Here is a 15,378-nt window from a genome sequence, read left to right on the forward strand (position 1 = left end):
TTAATTGCAAAATAATAAGTTTGTTTAAGCAAATTTTCAAAGTGGTGTCAAGTAAAAGTAAGTTTAAGTTACCTTTTTTCCCTTACATGTTAAAATTAGCACTATTAACATTTTCATTTATAGTTTTGCAATTTTTCATGCATGTGACTGTGGGTACGTATACACGGCAATGGAGCCATTCAATGGGTACCATTGTGTATCTTGTCTTTATCACTTAATAATGACATTTTCCATGCCATTAAATGTATTGTATACACATATTATATGTGTATATATATATTTTATGTATATGTACATATATTTTTTTTTGAGATGGAGTCTCACTCTGTTGCCCCAGCTGGAGTGCAGTGACGTGATCTTGGCTCACTGCAACCTCCACCCCCCAAGTTCAAGCGATTCTCCTGCCTCAGCCTCCTGAGTAGCTGGGATTACAGGCACCCACCACTATGCCCAGCTAACTTTTTGTATTTTTAGTAGAGACAGGGTTTCATCATGTTGGCCACGCTGGTCTCGAACTCCGGACCTCATGATTTGCCCACCTCGGCCTCCCAAAGTGCGGAGATTGCAGGTGTGAGCTACTGCACCCAGCCATGACTGCATTATCTTAAAACAACACTCTATTATTGGATGTTTGAGTTGTTTTCAGTTTTCCACAGTTGCATATAAGTTTTGATGAATACCCACGTAACAAAATTGTGTCTCTTTTTTATTATTTCCTTAGAATAAATCCCTAAAGTGAAATTACTAAACCAAAGCTAAAAATAAGCAAATATTGTGTTTGATACAACTCCTACCAATTCGTTTTTAAGTTGTAAGTAACAAAATTATACATAAATCTGTACAGGATTTATATATAAATATACATAAATAAATATATGTATAAATATATATATATAAATATATATATATATATATCTCTACAGGATACCTTGGCAAATGATTCAGTCATGTTATCCTATGAGCTTTTCACCGTACTTGCTTCATCATTCCTTCTCCCTCTCTGAACAATTTGAGAAAAGTTACAGATATTGCAAAGCTCTGCCTCTGAAAACTTCAGTGACTATTTCCTAAGAATAAGGATATTCTCTTATAAAATCGTGGTCAAGTTGTCAAAATCAGGAAATTAAGCATTGAATACTTTTATCTGACATTGATTTCATATTAATTCAAATTTAAATTGTACTAATAATGTCCTTTATGGTTATTTCTTATTTTTTTTCATTCAGAATTCAATCCAAGATCACAGGTTGCATTCTGTTGTCAATCTCCTCAATTTCCTTTTACATTGAACAGCTCCTCAGCATTTCTTTGGATTTATTGATCTAGACATTTGTAAAGATTGCAACTGTGTTCCAAATTATCCCACATTTTGTGTTTCTCTGATGTTGGTTCATGATTAAATTCAGATTATACATCTTTGGAGGGAATATGCTAGAAGTAATAGCGTGTCCCTCAGAATACTTTATATTGTGAACCCCACGATATCCTTATATGCTAATGTTTGTGATATTAAGATTGGTCATTGTGTTAAGATGACATTTATTAGATTTCTCCACTATAAATTTACTTTTTCCCTTTATAATTAATAACTAATTTGTGGGGAGATATTTTTGGAGTATGTAAATATACTGTTTCTCATTTAAATTTCACCCACTAGTTTTTGTATTGATGTTTTTCCTATTTGATATTTCTTCTACATTTGTTATGTGGGGTTCTATTGTAAGGAAGAGCTTTTCCTAAAGCTTTATTTATTTTTATCACTATGAACTATGAGTCTTTGTTCTATCATTATTTATAAATTAAACAAAAGAGACTTTTCATGCCAGTTCAGGAGAGGGACTTAGCACCTTGAGTATGTTACTTAACCTCTCTGTGCCAGCATTTCCTCATTTCTATAGCAACTCTGCTTACAGGGCTACTATAATCTGAATCAATACACATAAAATGCTAACGGCAGCATTTGGCAGATACTGAATGTTCAGTAAGTACCATCTGTTATTACCACTTCGAAAGAAGTTCCTCACAACCGGTGGTTACTTGGGAGAAATACAAAATTTAAATAATTTGTTCAAATCACTTCTAGTTACTCCTAAATTACATCTGGAGTGACTGCATTTCTCCTTATATAATTACACCAGTTTGCTTTTACACTTTTGGTTTCATTTCTGGTAAGTATTCAGGAACACATTCTTAATGTTTTGTCAGAAGTGTTCCTGGGCAATAGAAACCAGGGAAACACGCAGCTTCCTGCATCTTCCATGGAAGGTGGAAGGTAGCATCATGAGAAGATGGTATTATAGCTGAAGCATTTCCTTTCAGTGGAACATTTGGTCTCCTTGGCATCTGTACAGCTGCGGAAGACAACGAAGCATTTTCAGGTCTTTCTGCAGCTTGCTGTCATTCAGTGCCCGTAAAGAAGACTCAGAGCCACCTCTGAGGGGCTGCTGTTTCTGTTTTAGAGGCTGTAGTGCAGGATTGGGGAAGAAGTAGCACAGTGATTTATGCAGGTCTGAAAAAACCCCACAGAAATCAGAGCTGGAGGGACTTGATAATCAGGGATGTGAACAAAGATTTACCAACGAAGATATTAATTAAAATGCTATTTTTAAGAGCAATACTTAGGCAACACACAAAAGGTCAGTGAATAGGGAATACATTTCTGGTTAGAACGTAAGTTGGTACTTTTTTTAAAAAAAAAATGTTTTTCAAAATGTAGCAAAAGTCTTAAGCTGGTAATTACACTTTGAGAAATCCATTCTGAAAAAATATTCTGAAATTCATGTAAAGAAGCTGAACAATTATGTCCATCATAATATTACTTGTAACGGCAAGAGTTGGAAACATCTTATACATCTATAAAACGAATCCATAAAATGAAAATAATGTTTATGAAAACGTTTTAATACCATTGGGAAATGCTCACCACTTAATGGTAAGTGAGAAAATCAAAATATAAAAGTGTTTTAGTTGGGTCCTCTAGGAAGCAAACAATTTTGGGCAGGATAATGCCTGTGACAGATAAAGGAGGCGATAAAAAAGGAGAACAATCTTCACAAGACAGTGTAGGTCTGACACTTGTAGAAGGAGAGAGGGAAGAAAGAGGATGGGGTAAGAGGAGACTCCGGCTGTAGTTCAACCCTAACAAAATCTTGGCCAATGGGAGCCTGGCACAGAGAGTGCTGATGATGGTGCATGCGGCAGAAAGGGACGGGCCCTAATACCCGGGGCTGTGCTCAGTCAGGTGCTAGAGCTTCCCATGAAAACGCAGAAAAGCCAGAGAACACCGCAAGCAGGGCTCCTCAAACACTATGGCAGATTTTAAAGTGCCTGCTGGCTGAAGACTGTTCGCTAACTCACTCCTCACAGTTGATTGGCATATTCTTTCCGGATGGGAGATCTGATTGGTGACCCTTCACACTGCTGCAAAAACTATTCAGTGTGATCCTGGCTTTGAGAAAGAAAGAAAAAGATAAATGAGAGAAAGAGAATGAATAAAATAAAGTTAACATTTATTATCTCTGTATGATCTGTGTGAATATGAATTTTGAAAAAGTCATTTATGTATTTTACATATTTTCTTTTCCTTCCTTCCTTTCTTTTCCTTCCTTCCTTCCTTTCCCTCCTTCCTTCCTTCCTTCCTTCCTTGCTTCCTTCCTTCCTTTCCTTTTTTTTTCTTTTTTTGTCTTGCTCTGTTGCCCAGGTTGGAGTGCAGTGGTACAATCATAGCTCACTGCAGCTTTGATCTCCTGGGCTCAAGCGATCCTTGGCCCCCTGAGTAACTGGAACTACAGGCACCTGCCACCACATCGAGCTAATTTTTATTTTTATTTAATTTTCTTTTATTGAGACGGAGTTTCACTCTGCCATCCAGGCTGGAGTGCAGTGGCATGATCTCAGTTCACTGCAACCTCCACCTCCTGGGTTCAAGTGATTCTCCTGCTTCAGCCTCCCAAGTAGCTGAGATTACAGGTGCCTGCCACCACACCCAGCTAATTTTTATATTTTTAGTAGAGACAGGGTTGCACCATGTTAGCTAGGCTGATATTGACTCTTGACCTCAAGCGATTCACTTGCCTTGGCCTCCGAGAGTGCTGGGATTACAGGCGTGAGCAACTGTGCCTAGCCTGCTAATTTTTAAATTTATTTGTAGAGACTGGGGTCTAGCTATGTCACCCAGCCTGGTCTCAAATTCCTGGCCTCAAGGATCCTCCCGCCTCAGCCTCCCAAACCGCTAGGATTACAGGTATGAGCCACCACACCTGGCCATTATTTTACAGATTTCTACAATAATCATGTATTGTGTTTACAATAAGAAAATTGACAAAAAAGAACTCACATGAAAATGAGTTTGAAAAGGAATAAAATATGTTCCCACTCCCATCTTAAATTAAATAATCATTTTTAAAAGCTTGTGTAGATTCCTGTGTCATGGAGATACCCAGTTACTTTTGCTGTTAGAAGGTCACTACACAATTCTTCAGTGACTTGCAGAGAAATATGTTTTCAGGAAATGTTTCCCTGTGAACTCAAGAAGATTTTCCAGCACTGGTTTCAGAATGAGCTCGAAAGCTGATATTTTAAAACCAAAATTTAAGAACATAAAGTTAACATTTATTACGGCCAAATAGCAAGTTCTAAGTTTCCTTTTCACAATTAGTGAAAGAACAATATGTTACCATCTTCTTGTACCTGTCCGCAAAATCGCTTTGAGAATGTTTGTTTCTATCTTAAAAGTAAATATAGAATTTGGGAAAGATAAATAGAAGAAAAAATTTTCCCAAAGTTTCATGCCTAAGACAATGATTATCTGTGTTTCTGGTATTATTTTCTGTACATAGATTTTATATACACAATTTTATATTTTCTTTTTGCACTTAACACAAGACTTTCATATAAATTTAGTAGCGACATAATACTTCATTATATATGGACCATGGTTTAATTCCTCATTCCTCTGTTTCTGGACATTTATTTTCCAATTTTTGCATCTTTAAATTTTTGTGAAAAATTGAAGGCTATGACAATAACACTTAAAAACAGAAACAATTCTATGTTTGTAACTCTGCGTTCACTTCACAAACTGAGCACAACACAGGTATTTGCCTGTTTTAAAAGGTGTTAAAAATAATTACATCAATAACCAAGGAAAAATAATCCAAAAGCTGCTTTATTTATGAACATGTTAAGTTCTGAAAGAATGTTCCAAAATTCTTTCTTCTTTTGTTGAATTCAGTTTATAGGTATTTTACTACATTGAAATGAGTTAATCCATCAAACCATTACAAATTTGCTATATTTGTCTCTTTCTTGGTAATATATATCCTACAAAGCATTTTTTTTTTTAAACAAACCACTATCATCTCCACTGACAGTTGGCTGGGGCCATAACATCCTCCTTCATTATCTTTGTCAGGATTATATAGAGCTGCCAGGGCAGCATGGGTTATGTTCCACATAACTGCTCTCTTTGATGTTGCTTAGAAGCCAACAGTTCCCAGACCTATGAGCCATATGTGAATTGCCAGAAAAGTTTCCACAGCCATACTTTCAATCTTGGTTTAACCTTTAAGTTTCTTAACTTGTTATTTTCTATTGCTAGACTTTACTTGAATTAATATAACTAACAGGCATTCAGCACTGATATATATTCTCTAATCATAATCTGAAGTTCTTCCACTTTTGTCTGTAATGTTTTCTGTTTTTAACTACTCTGGATAGCATATAAACAGTAGTCTTAACCTATTAATAAGTATCTTACTGTACAATGATCTATGTTTCTGAAACACCTCAAAACTACACAAAACAACCAATAAAACACTCCACCCAAAGGCAGAAGTGGCCCCTCACAATCTCATATGCCACCTTTTAATGGTGAGCAGAGCTGATCTACAGTTGCATTGTACTTCTCTTTTGCATCTATAAAGTGTATATAAATTTACAAGTTGAAAGTTCCTGAGTAGTGATGCTTTTATAATAGAAAATAATTATGTAGGTATCACTATTTATACGTTTACCAGATTCTATTTATATTCTATTTATATGAAAAAACTGGCTTATGCTGAAATCGTTTTCATTCCAGATCTCTGCTACTAAACCATAAATGCTTTCCCCAATATTAACATCAATCTTTGGATTAAGACAAAAGATTCCTTTTAAAAGGCCAGTGTAACAGAGGAGGTATAACCCATTAATCTATTCGCACCTTCAACTACATCAGCACACATTCATCAGTCATATTAATGGAAAAAGGTGCCCCACCAGGAGAGGGATTTTAATGTGAAGAGAATGAAGGAAAAATGGAAAGTTATAGATGATAATCCTGGTTAAGAAGCAAGCGCGTGAACAGTGAGAATTGAGGGGACAGAAGGAAGTCTTTAAAGGCCAGGGGGAAGCAATACATAAAGAAAGGGATGCTGCACAGAGATATGGAAGACATCAATATACAGCCTTTGGCTTTTTACCATGGTTTTCAAATATAAGAAATTTATGTAATTTTCTTATATTATGTATAAGTATAAGAACTCATGTAATGAAGTTTATAAAGTTAGCCATATCACTTTTCTCTGTCTATATTTCATCTTTTCTCTTCCTGGTAATAATGCTGCAGGGACTGTATATATATAAATGTAATATATTTATATACATATATATAAACAATATAAGCAGGGACTAGCTTTGTGTTTGCTTGCTTTTTAAGTCAATACTCAAGATATGTTGTTAAAAAAGGCGAATGTTCACGTGGTAAACTAAATTCATTAATATATCATTCAATGGGTCAGGAGCAAAGTAATTCAGTACCTCAGGTCCTCTAATAACATCGTCATTTTGTTATACAATTGATGAAAAAGATAATTCCTGACAGAGGCCACTGTCTGTGTGGAGTGTGCATGTTCTCCCCAGGTCTCCGTGGGTATTCTCTGAGTACTCCAGTTTCCTCCTAGCTCCCAAACTAGAGCGTGGTAGGTGAATTGGGTGTCTACATTGTCCCAGTCTGAGTGTGTATGAGTATGTGTGGGGGTGTGTGTGTGAGTGCCCTGCATGGAATGACCAAGGTGGGTTCCTGCCTTGCCCCGGAGCTGTTGAGAGAGGCTCTGGCCACCTGCTACCCTGAACTGGAATAAGTGGGTTGGAAAATGAATGAACACAAAGTATTGTCAAAGAAAAATTTGTAAAGCAGGGGGCAATCTTACAAATACACAGCAATAAACATTGCGGTAAGGAAGTAGAAACACTCAGAGGACCTGCCACGTTGGTGGCTGTTTTTGAACCGTGTGGTGGTAGGAGATGCTCCGGACAATTTTCTCTTTGCAAATAAGTATTGCTTAATTTAACTCTCCACCACTACGGCCTCTGTCACTCACCGATTCACCTCAAATTTAGTAAATTATTATCTTACTCGCTTTTACTATTCTTTATTTTAAATGTGTGTATAGCTCACATTTATTTCAATATTTAATATCAGAAGTGCTTTGTTTCATACTTAGAAGTATGGTGATGTTTTCATGACCAGAAATGTGCCATAGGAACTTAACTGTTGTTTCTATCCATTAGCCAATGGTAATATTGCTTTCATTATAAGTCTTTTTGCCTAAAGTCACAGTTTTCAATAACTCATCAACCACAATGAGGAGTTACTGTTTAGAGCATTTGTAAAATTTATCAGCATAAACTACTAATAAGAATATTAACACTTTAATGGGCAGAAGATTAATTCATTTAATTTTCTGAAGTGAAATTTACTTAACCACAACTTTGTTACATAATCACACATTTGCTCTGTCAATGCCCACCATTGAAAGTCCAGAAACACACATGCAGTAAAAAAAAAAAAAAAAAAAAAAAAAAACCCACGTACATCAACTGTGCTGCTGTGGTAACAAGAAAGAGCCACGGGGCATTTTTGGTAAGATGGAGTAGGAAAGGGCTCATTATAGAGTTTGGTTCTCTTTCAAAGTTGTAAAACCAGCATATTATTATGTAGATTTTTACCAGCTTGAAATTCAAGTTGGTAATTTTGCCTTTAAATGGGAGGTATCTGAATTTTTGAATAAAATTCAGTTTTGCAATATTTTACTTTTACAAATAGTGATAAAATGCATCAGAAAGATCCATTGATATCAATAGTTCTGAGAAACGCATACTCTAAGAAGTTTCCAAATGGTATAACAGATTATCCAACAGAAGTATTCATGAACAAGGCGGAATTGAAATAACACAATGTCTTGTTTTACCTATGTGACATGTACATGAGGTAAATAAATTTTCTTCACATATGGTGGTTTGTATAGGTGGGGACATTGTTTTGAAATGATCACACATAGTTGCACGTTATTCATGCCTGGACCTTTTTCACTGAAGAGGAATGACTAAGTGACCACAACAGCTCACGAGGCCAAGAATTCCAGAAGTCTTCTTGTCTGCCTAGGTGCAATCTGTCATTGGTTCAGGGATAGAAATCCTTTCTGATCATTGGTTCAGGGATAGAAATCCTTTCTGATCATCTTCATAACCCCCTACAACTTGGAAAAGTTAGTTAAACATAGTAGTCTCTTAAATTGGATATTAGTTATCCCAAGATGGCCAGCAAACAATAGGCAATGGCAAAAACACATGACTGATTTTGCCATATATTCCTCACAAATATAACTTTATATAATCCTTTAACCCTGTGGGTATCAGTCCCGGCTATACATTACTATCAAATTTAGACTTCAAAAATGTCAATGCCCAGGCCCTACTCCAGACAAATTAATCAGAACTTCTGAGTGAGATTTGGTATTTAAGATCTCCTCGTGATGTTTATATGCAGACATGGCTGGGAACAATGGCCTCAACCAGTGGAATCACTTAGTGAACTTTATAAAGTAGAAATACTTGAGTTCTACCCCCAAGGATTCAGACTTAATGGTATGGAATGTGGCCTGAACATGAAGAGTTTGAAAAACTCCACAAATGATTCTGATATGCAGCAAGGCCAAGATGATGACCTTATAGATTTTCTTCCTTCTCTCTTTGCAGATCTGTAGATATCTAGGAAGAAGAAGACTCTTAAAGCAGTGGCTCCAATATGGGGTCCCTTGAGAAGCAACAGAGCAATTTATAACTATAATAATTCTTCATATTTATTTCATATCCAGTATATTTCATTGCATTTTCCAAGGCATCACATCATATTGAATAATCAGTATGGAAATATTTTATTTATTATTATGATTTACTTTTAATTTTTTTTCAGAAGCAGGGCTTGGTTCTGTCCCCAGGCTAGAGTGCAGCGGCACCATCATAGCTCACTGTAACCTTGAACACCTTGAGCTCCTGTGCTCAAACTCTCCTCCCACCTCAGCCTTCTGAGTAGCTAGGACTATGGGCACACGCCTCCATGTCTGGCTAATTTTTTTTTTTTTTTTTTTTTTTTTTTAGAGATAACATCTCACTGTGTTGCTCAGGCTGGTCTCGAATTCCTGGGCTCAACAATCCTTCCCCTTTGGCCTCCCAAAGTGCTGGGATTACGGGAATAAACCATGGAACCCAGCCTGGAAATATTTTTTAAGTAATCTAAAAAAATGCAAAACTGATACCTCTCTAGTGTTGCCTATTATCTTCTTGTATCTACTAGAGTTTAACTCATACATAACTTCTCTAATAAACAAGATGTTTAAGGTTAATTTCTATATCATATTATCTTTATATACTGTACAAGTGTTCCATAAATGTTTTAATCTGATAAATGTTCAGTTTCTCTTGAATAAATGATTGAATAATTCTGTTTGCTCCAATGAATATGATTAAGCATCTCCTCTGGGCTGTCTGATGCAGGCCCTCTAAATACAGTGGACTTTAAAGCTCCTAGCCCCTGTTTATAAGGAGCTTACACTACAGGAAACGTATGAAATACTGAGATCTCAACTTCCAGGACGACTCCATGCCTCACATCTGTACTGACTTGCCATAGCAGAGTTCCTGGACTGGCATGAACCAAAAAAACACAGGAGACATATGCCTTTCCCTTGACTAACAGACAATCAAGAATCAGCCTGTCTTGGATTGTTGCAATCTTTCTATCATTTTAAATCAACAACTTCCTATTACTTTGAGCTTCCTCACACAAGAGACTTAAGCACCACAACCAAAGGAATGCATTAGCAATGCTTAGAACAAAAACCTGAAGTCTTAGCAGATGATGCAAATACCTCAGGATGTCATGTAATCTATATTCAATCTCTCCATAGGAAAGATTGTACCTGAGTCTTTTATTTCTACTGGTGATTTACACCTGCAATATTTAAGATGAAGATACATGCTAGGGAGATGTCTCAGCATGCATGAGTTTAAAAACCAGTTAAAATAAAACTGTATGTGTGCATGTATAATGATCACCCATCAACAACTCTAAGAAGAATGAGGGAGGCGTTCCCTTAGGTTAGGTAAAATTGAAAAAGTGACTAAGGAAACCCTCAAAAAGCCTGCTGTTAATCCAAGCTCTTGCACTCCCCCAGCCTGCTCCAGTGTCAGAGCTCATTTATCATCCTTTTAAGCAAAGATCTAATGAGGGCTGCACTCCCTTTGCAAGGAAAACAGGGCATCATCAGAACGACTGATGGAAACTATAACCTGATTTGAAAAGCAGCCTCATTGGTCTTTATGATTTCAAGACTGCCCTAGGGAAGGAGGGGAAGAAGTGAAGAAAAATCATACATCCCCCTAACCTCACTCCAAGTCATATCCTGATTCACTGGCACCTTGTCTGTAGGGTAGACCAGGTAAGGCTTGACCAAAAATAAATGTGCTTATAGCTATTAAATTCTACTTGGGATTTTACAGTTTAATATCATTGGATTTTGTGATCCAAACATCTTTTAGTTTCATGGGCAGGCCGAATGGGAAAATGGCAGTGATACTGTTAAAAAAAAAAAAAAAAACTCGGCACTTTGACTGGGCACGGTGGCTCGTGCCTGTAATCCCAGCACTTTGGGAGGCCTTGGCAGGCAGATCATGAAGTCAAGAGATCGAGACCATCCTGGCTGGCACAGTGAAACCCCATCTCTACTAAAAATACACACACACACAAAAATAGCTGGGTGTGGTGGCACGCACCTGTGGTCCCACTTATTCAGGAGGCTGAGGCAGGAGAATTGCTTGAACCCAGGAGGTGCAGGTTGCAGTGAGCCGAGATCGTGCCATTGCACTCCAGCCTGGGTGACAGAGCAAGACTGTCTCAAAAATCCAAACCAAACAAAACCAAAAAAAACAAACAACAAAAAGGGAGCTTCGCATGAAGACACGGTAATAGTCAATGTAAACACCCCATTAAAGAATTAACATTATATTATGCTGGGATGTAGGGAAGGTTATTTTGAGTTTTGAGTCCAAATATAAAAGTGATTTATATGGATGAAAACTGTTAGTCTGCTTTTAAGTTCAACTTCAATAGAGTTATTTATTATAGTAGCCATAATTATTTTTAAAAGCGCCTTGAAAAAATTTCAGGTGGTAATCGTTTAACCAAGTTACTAAGGTGAGAATCTCAGAGTCTAATCTAAAATTAGTGGGTTTTTTGTTAATATCTCTTACTATGTTTCTACAAATGTTCATCTTAGGTTTATTGTGTTTCAAAAACAGTAGACATCACCCAATACCTTATTACCCTTTTGAAATGAGGTAATAAAAAGACCTAATTACTGGGGAGGAAAAAACTAAACCCTACATATTCAAGCAGCTTATCTATATTAGATGTCAGTTTCCTCTTCTAAGGCAAAACAGCATGATGATCCAGTAACTACTTTTAAAGATTGTAAACTCACTAACAGGATATAATAATCTTGGCATGAAGATTGTTTAGAGGAGAATTTGGTTACTACTAAGTAGTTAAGATGAAAATATCAGCTGATATAAAGGCAAGATAAATTTTATTGGAAGCACATTTCTGCATTGCAAATATTAACATTTGAAGCAAGAAATAGTCACGTCAGTTTTATATTACCCAGCATTTTATTAATCACAATTCTCTACTAATTAATACTTCTGAAAATTTCCAGTACAAGGGTAGTTATTAATCATTATTACAACCCTAGGATATTGAAGCATTGCAATATATTATTTTAAAGCGAAGCATATTGTATACTCTAGTACTACTTGAAAATAAACAATACTTATGTAATTCATGTTTAGCATATCTTAATTAACCATAACACTATTCCCTAAGAATTCCAGATATAAGGCTTCTTATAAAATACATCTGTTTGAAGAATTTCCCCTTAAGTAACATTAGTAGAAAAAGAATTTTTTTATCATTGAGGCCAATTAGAAAAGTAAGTTGCATGGAAGAAAAATTATTAAGTATTGGTCTCAGACTTCAAGTGGCAATGAATTTGACATCATTAGTTTCACTTGTCCATCAAGTTCCAGGTATTAGATACTTTCTCATTAAGATTAGTCCTTTTTTATTTGTCTGTGAATTTTGCATTTGGAGAATGATATTTTACGGCACCGTTACGGAGTTGAAGCACAGATGTGCAATGGAGGAAGTGCTTACAAACTGTAAGAGTTGTAAGACCTCACTCACTGAAGGTATTAAAATGGCATTTTTTTTTTTCAAAGTATAGTCCTTGAGCCACTTGTATCAATAATCACCTGGGGTGTTTCTTGCACATGTGAATTCCTGGGCTCCATTCTAGATCAAATGAGTCAAAATCTTGTCACAGGAATGGGTGTTTTTATTAAGTGTCTCAGTTGATTCTTAACTCAGGCCAAAGACTAAAAATATTTGCCTTAAATGAGATTTTTCATAATTTTTAAGATGAAAGTGCTATAAAAACTGCAACTACTAAAATATAGACTCTTTCTGCCTAACATGACTGTCTCTAATGGGGCTATATCAATAATACACCTTATAGTGCCTCTAAGAAACTTTTCCAAAGCTACATGGTGATGATGATAGTGATGGTGGTAGTGATACTGATGACGATGGTGATGATGACAATGGTAGTGGTGATAATGGTGATTGTAATGGTGGTGAGGGTAGTGATGATGATAAGAATAAGAATGGTGATGCTGATAATGATGGAATCACATTAATTTTGACCAGGCTGATTCCTTTTCTTTCCTTTCCTTTGCCTTACCTTGCCCTGCCTTGCCCTGTCCTCCCCTGCCTCGCCTTGCCTTGCCTTGGTGCCATCTTGGCTCACTGCAACCTTTGCCTCCTGGGTTCAAGTGATCCTCCTGCCTCAGCCTACCGAGCAACTGGTATTACAGGTACCTGCCACCACACATGGATAATTTTTGTTTTTTGTTTTTTTTTAAGTAGAGATGGGGTTTCACCATGTTGGCCGGGCTGGTACCAAACTCCTGGCCTCAAGTGGTCTGCTTGACTCAGCCTCACAAAGTGCTAGGATTACAGGAATGAACCACCATGCCGGCCTCGCTGACTCTTGAAAAAATTAAGCACTAGACTCATTTCAGAGCCTTTGCACTTAGTTCGCACTGCCTAGATTTTAAATGGCTTACTCTTCATTTCCGTTCAAAAATCACCTTATCTGAGAGATCTTCCTTAACCATCCCCAAATTGTATCATCTTCTCTTACTCACTAGTGCCTTCATTTGGATTTGGATTTGTTTTTCTTCATAGGTATATCTTATACATTTCTTTACTTGTTTAATTTTTCCCCACTAAAATGTATGATCAATTAGAATAATGTATTCATGTGTTTTGTTCACTGCCTTATTCCCAGTGCCTAGTACAGTAACTGGCACATGAGAATGCTTTATAAATACTTGTTGAAAGTGAATGAGCCAACATACACAATTATTACTTAATTTCCTAGCAAGCACATGTATTAAAATGATATGAAAAGGTTCTTATATGCGAGCTTGTAGAACCCGTTTGCCTATGCTCCAGCAATGTTGCCTCCAGAATGAAGGTGCTAAAGGTAAATCTGTGTTTTAATATTTTAAGACATTCCCTAATAAACTGGTCTCTCTGCTTCCACTATTGTCGCATTCAAATTCTTCCCCCATACAGAAGTCAGGGTGAGAAAGTTACATCATTCATCTTTTTAAAACCCTTTGATGGCAGCCCATTGCATCTGGGATAAAAGGCACCCAGGGTTTTGCATGGTCTAGATTCACCTGAACTCCCACCACTTTGATCTTTGACTCATCAGTTCCTCCAATATTGTCAACTCTTTGCCATCCTAAAAGCTACATCTATATTGATCTGTACCTGGACTACTCCCTTGCCCCTTTCCTTGGCAAACTCCTACTCCTTCTTCATATCTTAGCTGAAATATCACTTTTTCTCAGAAGCCTTTCTTGACTTTGATATTTAAACAAGTTCTCCTTGAAACATTTATCGATAGCATTTTGATTTTCTTCCATAATGCTTATTAAAATTCATATAGTTTTTTGATATAATTATTATTTAAAAAATCTTATCTCTATTAAGCTCTAAGTTCCATTTCACAGGATGTTTGTGTGCTTTTTTTATTCTCTAGTAATTAGCACAATGTAGTACGGATTCTTAATCAAGACATAATAACCGAATGAATGAACTATGCAAAAATAACCTCTGGTAAGAGCAGTGTTACGATGGCTATTTTATTCCACTGTGAATGCTGAAGTTTCCAGAAAGTTAAATGATTTTTAAAATAGTCATTCATTCTGTTATTCTCTTTTTATTGTTAATAGTAATTCGTATGCATTTTCTGGTTATTTGCTTTAATCCTTCAAAGCCTTTCTGAGATAATTTGCATTGTCAGTCTATAGATGAGGCTCACTGCTAATGATGGGAACCAGGACTTGTGTCTAGTTCTGTTGACTCCAAAGCTTATGGTTTAACCTCTACACTGTATTGCCTCTGTCTCTGTTTCCTTTGTGAAGCCTTGAACACTTTTATCTATACCTGGGGATGCCCTGAATTCATATTCATTAAAACATAGTTCTTCTCTGTTCACGAATCTTTACAAAATTTAATGGAAGTAAGTTAAATCAGCCTACTTCATCAATAAATACTGCAATAGAAAATACAGTTTATTAGTTCATATAGGGTATTTTGTTTGTAGGTTCTGGGTTTGGGGCCTTATAAGACAAATTAGTGCCTTACTTATTTTCTCAATACTATGACAAACATTTTAATGAGTACAGTGATAACTATATATATATATAGGGTTGTCTAATATGTAAGATTTTTACTTGGCAGCTACCAGGTATGCTAAATGCCAGACTTGAGCCTGCCTCTGCATGTATCACTGCGTTTGCTCTCTCTGACCTCCTTATGGCATTCAGGCTGATAAATAAGACTCCCAAGTCAATGAAAATGCCAGATCAGCTATGGAATTCGTAACATTATTTGCTGTGAATCAAAGTTCATTTGATCACCACTGG

Source organism: Colobus angolensis, unplaced genomic scaffold (assembly GCF_000951035.1).
Source record: "Colobus angolensis palliatus isolate OR3802 unplaced genomic scaffold, Cang.pa_1.0 Scaffold70, whole genome shotgun sequence".
Classification (NCBI taxonomy): domain Eukaryota; kingdom Metazoa; phylum Chordata; class Mammalia; order Primates; family Cercopithecidae; genus Colobus; species Colobus angolensis.